At 36.1% G+C, this 15,872-nt stretch overlaps 1 protein-coding gene across 5 annotated transcripts in view; it reads left to right on the top strand.

Annotated features, from left to right (window-relative positions):
- The first annotated feature begins 211 nt into the window (after positions 1 to 211).
- CNTN1 (contactin 1) overlaps positions 212 to 15,872 on the top strand; it is a 368,724-nt gene continuing 353,063 nt past the window's right edge. For 4 of the 5 annotated variants that reach the window (XM_058743101.1, XM_058743098.1, XM_058743100.1 and 1 more), the window contains exon 1: positions 212 to 364. The gene's annotated coding sequence lies outside the window, so the exon portion shown is untranslated. The remainder of the gene's footprint in view (positions 365 to 15,872) is intronic. The other variant, XM_058743102.1, reaches the window with a different exon arrangement.

The following is a 15,872-nucleotide window of genomic DNA, read 5'->3' as shown; positions in this document are numbered from 1 at the left end:
CCTCTGAGGGGTCCTTGATCCTTTGGCAGCAGGGTTTGGTTCCAGGGACTGCAGACACCCTTTGCAGTTGGGCTTAGCAGCTGCCTCAGTCCGCAGCAAACCCTGGTCTGGGGTGAGAGTGGCATCCCGCCTGCCCAATGAGAGGCGCGGGTTTCTCTCCGGGGCCCGCCCCGCTTTCCCCGCGGCCCCAATGACCGCTCTAAAAGGCCCGGCTTCTGCTGTCAAGTAGCTAGGCAGGGCTCCGCCAAGGCTAGGAGGGGCGCCGGGTGCGGAGATGCGCTCCCAGGTGTTTGCAGCGGAAGTGGGAAACCTGTAGGTTATGGTCCAGCCGCGCGGCGCCGAGGCGAGCAGGAGCACAGAACAGGTAGGAGGCAGGACTTTTCCTTCTTTGCAGCTCGGAAAAAGAATGCGTATTTTCGTGCTACTGTTGCCTGCCTTCCCCTTCCCCCAGCTCTGCCCCGCCCTCGTCACCCCCAAATTGATGTGGTCGCCGCAGCTCTGGTCGCGAAGTACGGCTGGAAGGACCGGGATGGAGGTCGTCTGGGTGCTGCTGGGAAGGAGGGGCGCGGGAGCCCCGGTGACGGGCGGGGCAGGGCGGCAGTGCCCTGGGAGGGGGGACCGAGCCCCCATCCGCGTCTCGTCAACTTTCCTCCCGGAGGCTTGGGCCGCCGCGGCGGGTGTTGCGCCCTAGGAAAGCCATGTCGACCCGCACGGGAGGGTTTGTATGTCAGCAGCCGGGAGCCCGCAGGTCTTCCTAAACCGGGAAGGGCTTCTCCTTCTCCCCACGCTTGTCCGCACCCACTCATTTTCCCTCTCGACCCTTGCGTCTAGACCAGCACATCCCTGCAAAAACTGGGAATGACTGCGCCGAGGGGAGGAAGGCACTTGTTTGTTCCCTGGCTCCTCTGTGAAGAAGTGATGCGGTGGGGAAGAAATCCCGCAACTCTAAGGGCATTTACCGATTAATTATGCCTCCAGTGAGAAAACCTGGGCCCTTCTCCCCTATTTACTGCAGGCCAGGGAGGGGAGAGACAGGAAAGCTTCGCCTCTCTCTTCTAGTCTGTCGATGTCCATGGGGACCCACCTCCTAGCCTGGTTTCTAAAAAATGGGTTTATGCACAGGGATTCCCAGAGACTCAAGTAATTGTACCCGGATGGGCTCCCCCGCGGCTGCAAGGCAGCCTCCCTGGATGACCGCATCTGGGTAGTAGGTGTTGGCCCAATGCCGGTTCCTGCCGGAGTCGGATTGCTGGAAACAGTAGGCAGAAGAATCGCAGGGAAATTAGAGGCTGCATCACTCTAGGGAAGCGATGACACCCTGCTTTGAAAATTATTGAAAAATTGGGGTGATGGGGAAGAAGGAGAGGGGAAAGCTGCAACCTTCTCTCGTTTATTCATGCCAAATACAGCATGGGCATTTGCATGTGTGCTTCTGTGTGCACATCTCCAAGGTGGGGCTATATATAGCTCGTTTGCCTGCTGCTGAGCAGGCTGCCTGGGCCTTCTGAAGCAATCTGGAAGCACTGAGTGGGAGGGGCAAAAGGGAATCAAATTCTCCACTGGGGGAAAAGCCTGAGAAGATGTGCTCAGACTGAGGAAACCCTGCATGAAATGATGTTTCTGTAACATGTCTGAAGATCAGTATTTCCAGATATTATTTTGAATACATCCTTAGAGTGTGCTATTTCCCTGAATTTTTCAGCTTTACAGCGTACATACGAGCCTTACCAACCTGAAGTGTAACACACATATGAAATAAATACATATCATATCCAAGATATTTTATTAAACTCATCGGAGCATAATGGTTTCTATATGCCCTGCCTTCCTTTTTGGGTTGTAAATGTATTTGGATGGTAACTTACAGATAGCAGCATTTGGAGAACTGGGGGGGAAAAGATCCACCCACCTTGCAAGAGGTAAAACTAAAGGGACCTTTGGAACCTTTGAACTTGGTATAAATCTGTTTCTTTGTACAGATTTTACTTGTGGATCTGATATTTGAATGTGCGCTGCTTTTTCATATCTGCACTACACGGACTTTCTTTTACAAATGTATGTGCATTTATTTTTCCCATTGCCCGAAATTATTTAATCCTGATGATAACTTTTTCATTTTCCTGGATGAGAAAACTAAGATTTCGAGGACACCTGTAATTTGCCTAAAGCTTTCTGAAATTCCACTATTTCAACCCTAATATTTCAACAACCTACTATGAATTATATTGCATAGCAGTTTCCCTTCAAATAGAATACCTCAGCTTCCTGTGATGTTTGGTATTGATAACAAAATTTGCTCAGTGTTATACCAGTAACAATACAGGCCAAGGTTATTCAGTTATCCAGGCACTCGCTCTTATTTATTTATTTGCATAGCCATTTACGTATATCTGATTTGTCTTCTAATTGGGCAAGGAAGTACGTTGCAGAAAAAGACCATGACCTATGTTTTTGTATACTCCACAACACTGAACACAGTTCTAAGTAGCCTCAAAGATTCTTGTTGAGGAAACATCATACTAAGGAATGATTTGGAGCAATGATTTAGGGATAATATATTTATCCTATATATTGGAAGGCTGTGTGCTGAGAACTACTTTTGGAAACTTCCCTTAGCTCTTTTATTCTCTCGAAAGGAGTAATGGATGACATCAGACATTTCTATATCCTTCCACAAAATAATTGAATTCTCCAATAGGGGTTATGGCTATGTATAAGTTATTCTATATATTTTCTCTTATCTGTGCCCCGTGAGACAAACTAGAGGCCAAGTTGGAACAGATGATTTATACTTTTCTATACAAAACATGCAGTGTTAGATCTCTATTAAAATAGAGATCAACAATGTCCATCCATTTTTATATATAAATTGGCCACAGTTTACATCCTAGCAAAGAACCCATGCTAGGTCACCAGTAAGCTCTTCATTAAGTCCAATGTTCATTTTCTCTTACTGGTGTGTTGTTAATTTTTCTTCCCCTCTGAACTGCCATTTTCCATATTCTCCATCTCCTCCTTGATCTTTTACTTTTTGATACCACCAATGATCTGATGTGATAATTTTTTTCTAACTTTTTTTTCTAACCTTTTCTTTGTCTTCCTCTTATCTCCTCTTCCTGCTTCAGGTTTTCAAGTGAATTCCCCCAGTTGATGCAATTTATTTTATTGGGAGCAAAATTCTCTCCTGCATTTCTTTTCTCATCTCTCCTCCATTAGCCATTTCAAATTACTAGCCTAGCAGCTAAGAACGCAGGCTTTGGAAGGAAGCCTACTTCTGCTATCTATATATCATTATGCAGATAAGTGAATGTCAGTAAGTCAACTGGGGATTATAATAGCACTTACCTCAGAGTTTTTTTGTGGGATTTTTTTTTTTTTAATATTAAATAAGAATGCACACAACACTTTTAAAATAAGGCTTGGCTGTAGTCATTACTCATAAAAGCCATTAGTAGAAGTACTGTTTAAAGTTGTGATAATATATATAGTAAAAACTTTTTTTTTCCCCCATCAATAGTCATCACCCTTCAACTGGCTTTTAGCAAAGCATACCACAGTTTTCCAGGCTTCTGGTTTGTGATTAGTTATTTTTTTTCAGACTTCCTTCCTCTACCTCCAAGTGCCCACAATCTATTCAGTAATTAATTTATCCATTTTTATTCTGATCTCCAATCTGTACCATATATTTTTCCCAATACCAGTGTATATGTCATTGCATGCCTTGGATTAGTACAGGAGGCAATTTTTCAAATCTCCCAATATATGTTTTTCTGTTTTAATCTAAGATGTCACATATTACTGACACATTTTAATTTTCATTATTGATTATGCTCTTCTTTGCAACTTTTCCTGTGCTTTACTTCATATATTTATATCCATAGTGCTAACTTTGGAGCAAGGACACTTAGGTTCAAATCCCGAGAATAGGACTTACCAGTTTTGTGACTTTGGAAATGTAGTAGGAGGAAGATAGATTATTATTTTGTTATGGTTGTATGAACAATGTAGTGTATAAAATGGCATTCAAAAGTATACCTATTAATATTACATTTAAATAACACTTTTATAAAGAAATACAGATTTTTTCAGGAAAAAATGAAAACGAAAGAAAATTCCACCATGCAGAGAAATCTACTCTGAACCTTCCAATTTTATTTCTGTGAATATACCTAGGTATTTTAAACATACAGTTTTAGAATTCAAGTGAATATTTATTTTTATATTTAGCTTTATTTCCCACTTAACATCATACCATAAACATTATTTTATTTAATATTTTTACTAACCATTTTTTTAATGGCTGCCACCTATTCTTTTCTATAGATGGAGACTTTAGATTGTTTCCTGTTTTTTACATTTATAGAAATGAACATGGGAGTGCCTGGGTGGCTTAGTTGTTTAACCATCCAACTTTGGCTCAGGTCATGATCTCATGGTTCCTGGGGTTGGAGCCCCTTGTGACGCTCTCTGTTGGTAGCTCAGAACCTGGAGCTTCCTTCAGATTGTGTCTCCCTCTCTCTCACTGCCCTGTCCCTCCTCATGCTCTGTCTCTCTCTCTCCCTCTTTCTCAAAAATAAATACACATTAAAAAAAAAAAAAAAGGAAATGAACATGATTATACATTAACCTTTGCAATTTTGACCATTTCCTTATAATAACTTCACAGATATTACTGGGTCAGACATGTAAATATTTTCATACTCCTAGTGCTTGTTGGTAAATTGTTCCAGGGAAAAGTTTATGCACAAATTGATACCCAGTGTCAATTAATTGGGCAAGATTCTCATTAACATTTGGTATTGTGGTTTAAAAAATTGTGACTACGTTGATAGTAGAAATTGTGGATCTGGTTATTCTTTTGAATTATGTTTCTATGATTTTGGATGATTGTGAGATATGTTTTCATGTTTATTGGCTCTTTGTATTTCTTAATGTGCGTATTTTATTTGACTTTACTGGGTTATGTTTTTCTTAACTTGTTTCATAGAAGAATCTATTGTATACTGTGAAACTTTTCTTACTGGTTTTTTTTTTTTTTGCCTTTTACCTTTTATGTTTTTGGACATATAGAAATTTTTAATCTTATTGTAGTTTAACCTATAAGTCTATTTGCAGTAGTATTTCTCATTGCCTTAATGCTCAGAAAAGTTTCTTCTGACAAAGAATTGAAATTAAAACACACATTTGAGGGTGCTATTGCTGAGCTTGTTTTATTCTTTGAAGTGGGATTTGGCTTACATATATCGTGTATATATCACTGTGTGAAATGGCTCCTGGGGACATATAAAATACCCTCTCAGTCTATTAAGATCCCATTATTATTTATGTGGCTTTCTCATGAAGTGAATAGTATCTTAATTCTTTCTGAGCTACTGTTGTCCATTTCAGAAGTGCCACGGGGCAAAACGTACTATGGAAGATATTAATGACCAGGTTACTCAGCCAGAGCAAGGCACATTGTTTGCACAATTATCTGAATGATTCAGGCACTAAATCTGCTTTTGCTAGGATTATCCAGATGGTCCTTAATTCACTGGATAATTGCTCACTCCTGTACTTGATTTTGATGATGTAGACCTGTGTCATTGTTTTCCTACAGTTTTATTTGTTACTAGTCTCTAATACTGAGAGTTGGTCACATTCGTTTATGAGAAGCAGTTTCCTTGGTCTTTAAAGAACGTATGTATTAGAATTATACAAAGCTTTGCAGGAAGGTCAGTTTAACCAGTTACAAATGGTGTGATGTTTGGCAAGTTACTTAATCTCTGTAAATCTTTCTTTCCCATGTAGGAATTGAGGATATTCAGAGTTTAGTGTCCTTATGTGAGTCTCCCTCTCTTATAGTCTTCTTCTCAAGCACATTCTCCACACCATCATCAGTTATCTTTCTAAAACCAATTCCATCCTGTGTCTCCTCTACTGATAGTAACATGCCTAAGGTCCTTTGCATTTCACCTAAAGTTCTGTATTAAATGGTCCCTGATTAATTCTCCAAGTTCATTTTTTTTTATTATTCTAGTCTCTTCCATCTCCAGTCCCACAATGCCAGTCACACTGAACTGTTTGCATTTCCCCTAATGCATCATGTTTTCTCTTTTTCCCCAAACTTCATTACCTATCCATACTCTCTTCTCTGCCACAAATGACCTGTCTCCTTTCTGCAGTGTGACTGATCTGCCTAACATTTTCAAGGCTTAAGTCAGCTGCCACATTCTCTAGGAAGACTTCCTGAACTTCTAGGCTGAGTTTGGGGTCTTATTTAGTGCTTCCATAACAACCTGTAGATACCCCAACCATAGCACTTACTATACTAAATTGTAACTGATTGTTTATGTCTGTTATCCCCACTGTAAGCCCTAAAGGATAGAGACCATGCCTTCTTCCTTTTTTAGGTCCAGTTAAGGCTCTGACATATAGTTGATACTTAATAAATATTTTCTGAAGAAATGAATAAAGGAAGGTTAAGATTCTTGTTTTCAGGATTTCAATGAATAAAGGATTTGTATCACTACCTTGGAAACAAACAACTAAAAACTAGAAGCTATGTCAAACTTCACCTTTTTTTTTTTCCAAGAATTAATTTCCTGGTTCTGTTGATTTATACAAGATACATTAAAAAGAGTCCTTTAATAAGCAATTTTGACATGAAGATTCATGCCTTGGACACTGCATAGACACTGAATAATTCCCAAATGCTAAACCAGCAGGTAACTCTCTTTTAAATCTACATTTTAAAAAGAATAAAAAATGTATGGTTGCATGGATAATGTACATATATATTTAGTTTTATTGGAACTAATATTGACAAAACGAATCCCCCTGTCTTCATTTAATAAGAGGCCTTCCATTGGTGTGATCTCCAGAAGTTTACAAAACATGGTTACATTCATAACTGCAGTTTATCCTTTGCAACAATTCTGAAAGTTAGATGGAAAGGCATGATTATTTAGACTTACAGATAAGGAAACAAGCTCAGAGAAATAAGTAATTTGCCTAAAATCATGTTAGCTAGTGGCAAATCTGGACAGGAAGTAAGGCCATCTTACTTATAGTTGTTTGCTTGGTGTATTATGGTTAGCCAAAACATCTCTCCTCAATGCCAGCCACCATTGTGCCCACATCTAGGACACTGATATTATACTGAGACTCTGGAACAATCCAGTAAAAATTCACTACACTAATATTTATATATAGTTTTTACCTTGGTTTTTAATGTGTGAGATGAAACCTACTGATAGGAACATTGTGTAAAAAATATTTTAAAGTCTTGTGTATATTTGATTATTTAGACTAGATATGTTTATGTGTGGGTACATATTACATTTATAATTTTTTTTTTCTTCAGGACGTATTTATTTTTTTTATTTTTCTTTTACTTCAGGACGTATTTCTTTGTTTTTTTAATTTTTTTTACATTTATTTATTTTTTGAGAAACATAGACAGAACACAAGTTGGGGAGGGGAAGAGAGAGAAGGAGACACAGAATCCGAAGCAGGCTCCAGGCTCTGAGCTGTCAGCACAGAGCCTGACGCAGGGCCCAAACTCATAAACCGTGAGATCATGACCTGAGCCAGAGGCCGACATTCAACCGACTGAGCCACCCAGGCATCCCAGGACGTATTTCTTTTTATTTCTGGCAACAAGTACAATGCTCTTCACACATGTCTTCTTTACTAGAATTATTAAAATACCTTTTCCAGATACTCCTTTTTTTCCATCATCTCCATGTTTTCTTTATTGTATTTTTTTAAAATATAATTTGTTGTCAAGTTGGCTAACATACAGTGTATACAGTGTGCTCTTGGTGTTGGGGGTAGATTCTTGTGATTCATTGCTTACATACAACACCCAGTGCTCATCCCAACACATCACTTCCTCAAGGCCCCTCACCCATATTCCCCTCTACCCTGTCCCCCACCATCAACCCTCAGTTTGTTCTTTGAATTTAAAAGTCTCTTATGGTTTGCCTCCCTCCCTCTCTGTTTGTAACTATTTTTCCCCCTTCCCTTCTCCCATGGTCTTCTGTTAAGTTTAAGTTCCACATATGAGTGAAAACATATGATACCTGTCTTTCTCTGACTTATTTCGATTAGCATAATACCCTCCAGTTCTGTCCACGTTGCTGCAAATGGCATGATTTCATTCTTTCTCATTGCCAAGTAGTATTCCATTGTATATATAAATCACATCTTCTTTATTCATTCATCAGTTGATGGACATTTAGGCTCTTCCATAATTTGGCTATTGTTGAAAGCACTGCTATAACCATTGGGGTACAAATGCCCCTATGAATCAGCACTTCTGTATCCTTTGGATAAATTCCTACTAGTCTGTTGCTGGGTCATAGGGTAGTTCTATTTTTAATTTTTTGAGGAAACTCCACACTGTTTTCCAGAGTGGCTGCACCAGTTTGTATTCCCACCAACAGTCCAAGAGGGTTCCCATTTCTCCACATCCTTGCTAGCATCTGTTGTTTCCTTAGTTGTTAATTTTAGCCTCTCTGACTGGTGTGAGGTGGTATCTCAGTGTGGTTTTGATTTGTATTTCCCTGGTGATGAGTGATGTTGAGCATCTTTTCATGTGTCTCTTAGCCATCTGGATGTCTTCTTTGGAAAAGTGTCTATTCATGTTTTTTGCCCATTTCTTCACTCCTTTTCCAGAAATAAGTATACAGTATTCACGTTTTCAGTTTGGTTTAGCATGTCTTGTATATAAACTTGGAGAATCTAGTGAGTCAATTATGTTTTTCAGAATTAATGAAAGTATTGAAAAAGACATTTATGAAAAATAGATGGATACTTACCTAGAGCATTGAAGTAGCCTAGTTTGAAAATTAAAAATACTGAGATATGAGACTGATTTTTCTATTTGGCTTTTGTAAGCAATGTGTTCTCTGTAGTCTCACTTCAATTATTGATGACAAAAACCATTTATTGAGCACTCATTCAGTGTTGGGCTTTGTTTTTTGTTTTTTTTTTTAATTTTTTTTTTAACGTTTATTTATTTTTGAGACAGAGAGAGACAGAGCATGAACGGGGGAGGAGCAGAGAGAGAGGGAGACACAGAATCGGAAGCAGGCTCCAGGCTCTGGGCCATCAGCCCAGAGCCCGACGCAGGGCTCAAACTCACGGACCCTGAGATCGTGACCTGAGCTGAAGTCGGACACTCAACCAACTGAGCCACCCAGGTGCCCCTGGGCTTTGTTTTAAATGTGTCCAATGTGATTTGTCCTAACTTAACCAATCCAGTAAGTGGATTTTGTGTATTATTTTTACTATTCTTCAGATGAGAAAGATTAGAGATATTAAAAAGCTAGAATTTACACCCAAGTTATTTAACTCCTAAGGCTAAATTATTATTAGGCTTAACACCTTTCCATGATATCCGGTTTTAGTTTTCTGTGAGTCACATTTTAAATTTTCTCCATTTTAGGTGACCAGTATCTATCTCAAATAAACTTAGTATCCACACAAGAGATTAAAACATTTTAGAATGAACATATGTTCATTCTAAATATATGAATTCTAAAACACTCATAACATTACATATGTTTTATTTATGGATATCATATAAACAAAGTGATCTTCTACTATAGTGATTTATGTGGGGCAGTTTCCCAAACATTAAGTGATTGCAATGTGTTTTTTAAAAATTTGTTATTTTAACTTAGATCTATGCATCAGAAGTGTTTATGCATTTCTGCCTTAATTTTGCTTCCTAACACCAGGAACCATAAACAGTAATGCTATCTTAAGGCATCTAATCTTATAGTATTTAATTGTCATGGTTACAGAAAGTACAGATTTGCTATCTATAACAGACAATATTGCTTGCTAAAATATTACAAATGATATTTATAATATTCCAGTTTGGGACTCAATTTGCTTAATATAACATAATTTTATGTCAGATAAAAATTCCCATGGCATAATATTTTTATGCAATAAATATACTGTATTTTAATAGAAAACCTTTAAAAATACCTACTGGATTGATTGACTATATTTTTGCATATGTTATTTAAAAATTTTTTTAACACATCCATTTTTGAGACAGAGAGAGACACAGCATGAGCAGGGAAGGGGCACAGAGAGAGAGAGACACAGAATCCAAAGCAGACTCCAGGCTCTGAGCTGTTAGCACAGAGCTGGACTCAGGGCTCAAACTCAGGAACCTTGAGATCATGGTCTGAGCCGAAGTTGGACACTCAATCGACCTAGCCACCCAGGCGCCCCAGAATATATTATTTTAAAGATCATAGCAACTCCTTTTTGGTACTAGAAAATTAACCCAGCTTTTTTAAAAAAGTTGTTTTTAAATTTTGGCCTAGGCACAAGTTGAGTGGTAATGAAACTAAGGCCTTTGCTTTAAATAAAACATTGTATTGTATCGTTTTGTTTTGTTTTACCCTTTTAACTAAAGAATAATAGAAATACAGAGAAGTGTAAGTTAAATGAGCTGAATGAGAAGTACAAAGTAATTCTACCCATGAAATCAACACTCCATTCTGGATGGAGAACCTTGTCTGCACCCAAGAATGCCTCTTCCAGCCCCTCCCAATCACTACCACCTTGCTCTTCCCCGAAGGTAGACTCTATTCTGACTTCAAGACCACAGTTTTTGCCTGTTTTTGAAATAAATATAAACAGAATCATATATTCTGCAATTTTTTTTTGCATCAGATTTATTTTGTTCAACCTTTTGGGTGAGAAATATCCATGTTCCTGCATATAACAGTGCTTCATTTTTCTTGCTCAATAGAATTCCATCTAATGAATACTTCAGAATGTACATATCTGTTCTGCTTGTTGGGCATCTGTGTTGTTTCCAGTTTTGTATTATTACCAACAGTTCTTCTATGTACATTTGTTATTGTACATGTTTTGTAATACGTAATTACTGATTCATAGGCTAATGCTGCATAGAAATTGTTTGCTTTTTCCCAAGTAGTTGAGCCAATTTCCAGTCGAGCCTGTGGTGTATGAGATTTCAAGTTGTGGCTTAGCTTTACCAACACTTGCTATTAATAGTGTTTTTAACTTAAACTACCCTAGTGGCAATGGATACCTAATTATGGTTTTAATTTGCATTTTTTATTAATAAATTAACACCTTTTTTATGTGTTTTGGCCATTTGAATATGCTCTTTTGAAGTGTCATTCAGAAATTTTATCAAATTTGCTATTGAGTTATCTTTTACGTATTGATTCATAGGAGGTTCCTTATATATTTTGAATTTGAGCCCTCAGAAAATGTTTGTAAATATCTTCTCCCACTCTATGATTTGCTTTGCCATTCTTAATGTTATCTTTTATCAGCAGCTGTTCTCAGCTCTAATGTAGTCCAGAATTAGTATTATTTTGGTCTTGTTTAATAAATCTTTCCTAACTATAAGTTACGGAGATTTTTTTGTATTGTGTTCCAGACACTATATTGTTATACATTTCATCTGGAATTCATTTTTGTGTGTGGTTTGACTTTTGCTTTCTTACTTCTATGGATTCAGAAGTCATCAGGGGCATTTACTGAAAAGGCTGTCCTTTCCCCACTGTTTGGCATTGCTACTACCTCTGTTTTAAATCAAGTGTACCATGTATGGGCAGATCTGTTCTTGGACTTGCTATTCTGTTTCACTGGATTATTTGTCTATCATTGTGGCCATAGTCACAGTCGTAATGAATAGATTTAAATTATGTCTTAATATTTGCTAGAGTAGTTCTCTAGCTTGCTTATCCTTTAAGTTTGTCTTGACTGTTACTGACTCTGCCTTGCTATATAAATTTGAAATTTTGCTTATCAATTTCTACAAAATCCTTGTTGGAATTTCACTAGGATGGCACTTAATCTAGAAATCAATTTGAGTGTAATTGACATATTTAAAAACTCAAGTCTTTTAATTTATTATCATGGCTTATATATATGTATGTGTGTGTATATATACATATATATGTATAGCTTTTTTAAGATCTTAAAAACTCTTTAAATGATGTTTAAATTTTTCAGTGTGAAAGCCTTGCACATCTTTTGTTGTATCTATTCCTAGGTGTTTGATTTTTTTATGCCATCATAAGCACTATAATTTCCAAATTTCCAATTTTATATGTTGACCTTTTATAGACTTGTAAAGCTCACTTATCAATGTTAATTTCTCTGTTGATTCCTTTTATTTTTCTAGATTTTAAGTTGTATCATTTGAGAATAATGAGTTTATTTCTTTTGATCCATTCTTTATAACTTATTAAAATTTTCCCTTTTTGTACTGCCTAGGATCTCTAGTGCAATGTTGAGTAAAAGTGGTGATAACTTATCTTTGTCTCATTCCTGATCTCATAAGAAAATTCCTCCAAACTTCACCATTAAGTATTAGATTTTTCTGGAAAACCTGCATCAGGTTAAGGAAGTTCCCCCCTATTTCTATTTGTTAAGATTTTTAAAAAATTTAATAATTTTAAATTATTTATATGACCATATGATTTTTCTCTTATGGTAAGTTAATGCAGTGTATTATATTGATTGATTTTCAAATGTTAAACCCGGATTTCTGGAATAAATTTGACTCACTCATGATCTGTTTATTACCCATTATGTATATTGCTGGATTAGAGTTGATGATGTTTTGCTTAGGATTTTTTTTAGCTATTAGTTTTTCAATTTTTGTAATATAATTTGGTTACAGTTTAGTCTTAAGTTTATGTTGGTTGAACTCATAAAATGAGTTGGAATAGATTGCCTCTTTTTATTTGCTAAGATTCTGGATGATACATGTTAATTTCTTTCTTAAATATTTTATAGAATCCATTGGTGAAGCCATTTGGTCCTGGATTTTTTTTTTTGTGTGGCACAATTTTAAATGAAATAATCAATTGTCTTAGGAGTTAGGAGTTTATATATATTTCCTAATTATTACTTAATGTTTTTTTGATAAGTTTTTTTTCTAGGAATTTATCCATCAAAACTTTCAAATATATTCGATAGTATTTTTGAAAATAATTTTTTAGTGTTTTTCAATAGCTATAAAAATTTTAATGATGACTCTTTCCATTCATTTAAGTCCAACCACAGAGCTATTATTGACATTATATATATATATATATATATATATATATATTTAAAATAATTATTTTTATGCATAGACTATAATTTTAAATATACTACTATCAAAATTGCATCATACTATATAAAATGTTCTGTTGCTTTTTAAAAATCTTGGTCAACTTTTATTTCCTTACCTTATAGTACTAACACATTCCTTTCAGTATTGCCAAGTACCCCGTAGCATGGAACCTAATTTGTTGATGTCCCATGATTGGCTCTTTGGGTTATTTCCAATTTTTTTTCTTTTAAGAATGTGCAACATTGTTCTACATGTACTTCTGTATATTCCTGGAACTATTTCTCTAAGATACATTTCTAGAGTGAAATTGTTGGCAAGGGATGCATCTTTTACACATTATTACTATTTCCAAATGGTCTTTTAAAGAGATTGTACTAATTTATAATCCTAGTAACAGGAATAAGAATGTTTGCTTTTGCATCTTGTCTTCAGTGTTGAGTCTTGTCAATCTTTCAAACACTTGTAGAAGATTTTGTCTTGCCAAATTAAGCTTTAAATAAAGAAATTATATTAGAGAAGCATAATTATGTGCTGATGACATCATAAGCATAACATTTTTTTGCTATAGATCAAGTTTTATTATTTTATGCATAAAAATATTTTAATTGTTATTAGACTTGTAGAACATTTCAGTTAAAATGGATCCTATGTTGTTTTCATAAAATTCAAGAACTGAGAAATTTCCTTGCTTTCATTGTCATTTTAGGGTCATAGACTGTCAAGATAATATATGATATGTTTGTTCATGCAGGAAAGACTGTAATACTAGCTTTTCAATAGACATAGATTTAAGTCAATATTCTGGTACTGAGTAGGTATGTATTCTTGGGAAATGTACTCAACTTCTGTAACCCTGAGTGACTTCATTTTGTAAAGTGAGGGGAATAGATATGAAAGTATTTTTGCAGTATTTTCTGCCTGATTGTTTTCTAGGTTTGATTTAGGTAATCATCTTAGTTAGGCAGGAGCCTCTTGTCTTTCACTTAACTATTTATGACCCTCTCAAAGTTGCTTGTTCTTCAAGGAAAACAAAAACATCAGCTTTCAGATGAGGCAAAGGATCTCTCTCCCCTGAATAATCTACAAAGCAGGTCCTTCTGCTAGAAATGCAAAGAAGTAAAGTGAATAATTATTTTTTCATCATTTGTTCTACATTGTATTCATAAGGGAGGGAATAAAAGGGAGAGAGAGAGGGAGGGAGGGACAGAGAGAGAGAGAGAGAGAGAGGGAGAGAGGGAGAGAGAGAATGAGTTCAGAAATACAGATCTACTGTGTGGTAGACATTGCACTGGAGCCTGGAAATAGTAATGAATAAGTCAGACTTTTCCTTGCCTTCAAAAGTGTTCTAAGCTAAGTGGGAAAAATAGATAAAAAGATAACCCCAAACTGTGATGAGTGCTTTAATGCAAGGAGAATCAGTGTGTTAGGTGAATGGTCTATGTCAGGGGCATTTAGTAGAGCATGACTGATTCAAATAACTGAAAGAAACCTAATATATGATAGAGTATAAACTATACAGTGGCTAGATACATGGCTGAAGAATGGAAAATAGTTCTTTTAAAGAACGTTCTTTGTATTTTAGCCTAGGAGCAATGGTTGCATAAGACAGTGGTTTAATATCTTAAAATGTTCTTTGAGGATTTAATAAAGTAAAAGAAAGATATTAGTTAATAGAGGACTTTGTAATTTCAAAAATGTTAAGGAAATTTACTCCAGATTTGAAGCAGCATATCTACACAATTCTCAGTAAGAAGTCTTTCTCCAAAATTGGCTGGCCTGTAGTCTCTAAATTGTCTCTTTTGATAAACTCTAATCATAATTTCATTTTTTACTTCATCTTGTTGTTATAATTTTATGAAAATGCCCTTTGAGTAATTAAGGAAAAATTTAGTAAATGTACTAAGTCATATATTTTCATCTTAATGTTTTTCATAGCGTCTTTAAGAGCTAGATTTCTGCTCAGAGATACCTATCTTTTTAAGAGCCATAGACGTCCACAGGTGTACAGGAGTTTGGATTTCATCCCCAGCCATGGCTGAGAGCACCAGAATGCCACCATGCTTATTTGAAACACATATGGTTTCCTGTTTGCATATAATAATATTTGTTAGAGAGGCATATAAAATGGGCATTTATTACATGCCAAAATCACTAAAGAAAGATTTCTAGTAGTAGTGAGATCTTTAGAGATATTTGAAACAGAGGGTTTCTATAAAATGCTCCCTGTGTCTGATATCACTGGACTGAAAAATTTTTCCTTCTTTATTTTTATGGTGGTAAGGTGGATAGCTGTAAAGAGGAAAAATTGCCATTACTACTGACCTAAATGAACTTACTAGTCCTGGTAAAATGAACTTAAAGAATCACTGCTTAACATGTGAAAAGCTTATACTTGCAATAAAAAATATTTCTATTTTCTGATACCCTGCTAAAATCATATATTGAGAAGTCAAAACAAATATCTGATGTTTAGTGATTGTACGTAATTTCTTATTTTTTTTTTACTTTCTGTCTCCTTTGAATGCTGATGTTGTTCAGGTAAGTGCCATCCTGAGGTATACCGACGATACTGGTCACTTTTTGTATGTCCAGAAGTTTTCTAATGTACTTTTCAAAGCCAGTTATTGCCCATTAGTTGATTCATTAGAGAATGAAAATTTAAGGAAGCCTTTCCCCAAGGGGATTTTGTTTCAGTCAGAGAATATTTTCCTTCACGATTGGTTGCAATGTTCTTTGATCTGATACTACCATTTGAATC

This window comes from Neofelis nebulosa, chromosome 8 (assembly GCF_028018385.1).
Source record: "Neofelis nebulosa isolate mNeoNeb1 chromosome 8, mNeoNeb1.pri, whole genome shotgun sequence".
Lineage (NCBI taxonomy): Eukaryota > Metazoa > Chordata > Mammalia > Carnivora > Felidae > Neofelis > Neofelis nebulosa.
This window is presented reverse-complemented; position numbering and strand designations above follow the sequence as displayed.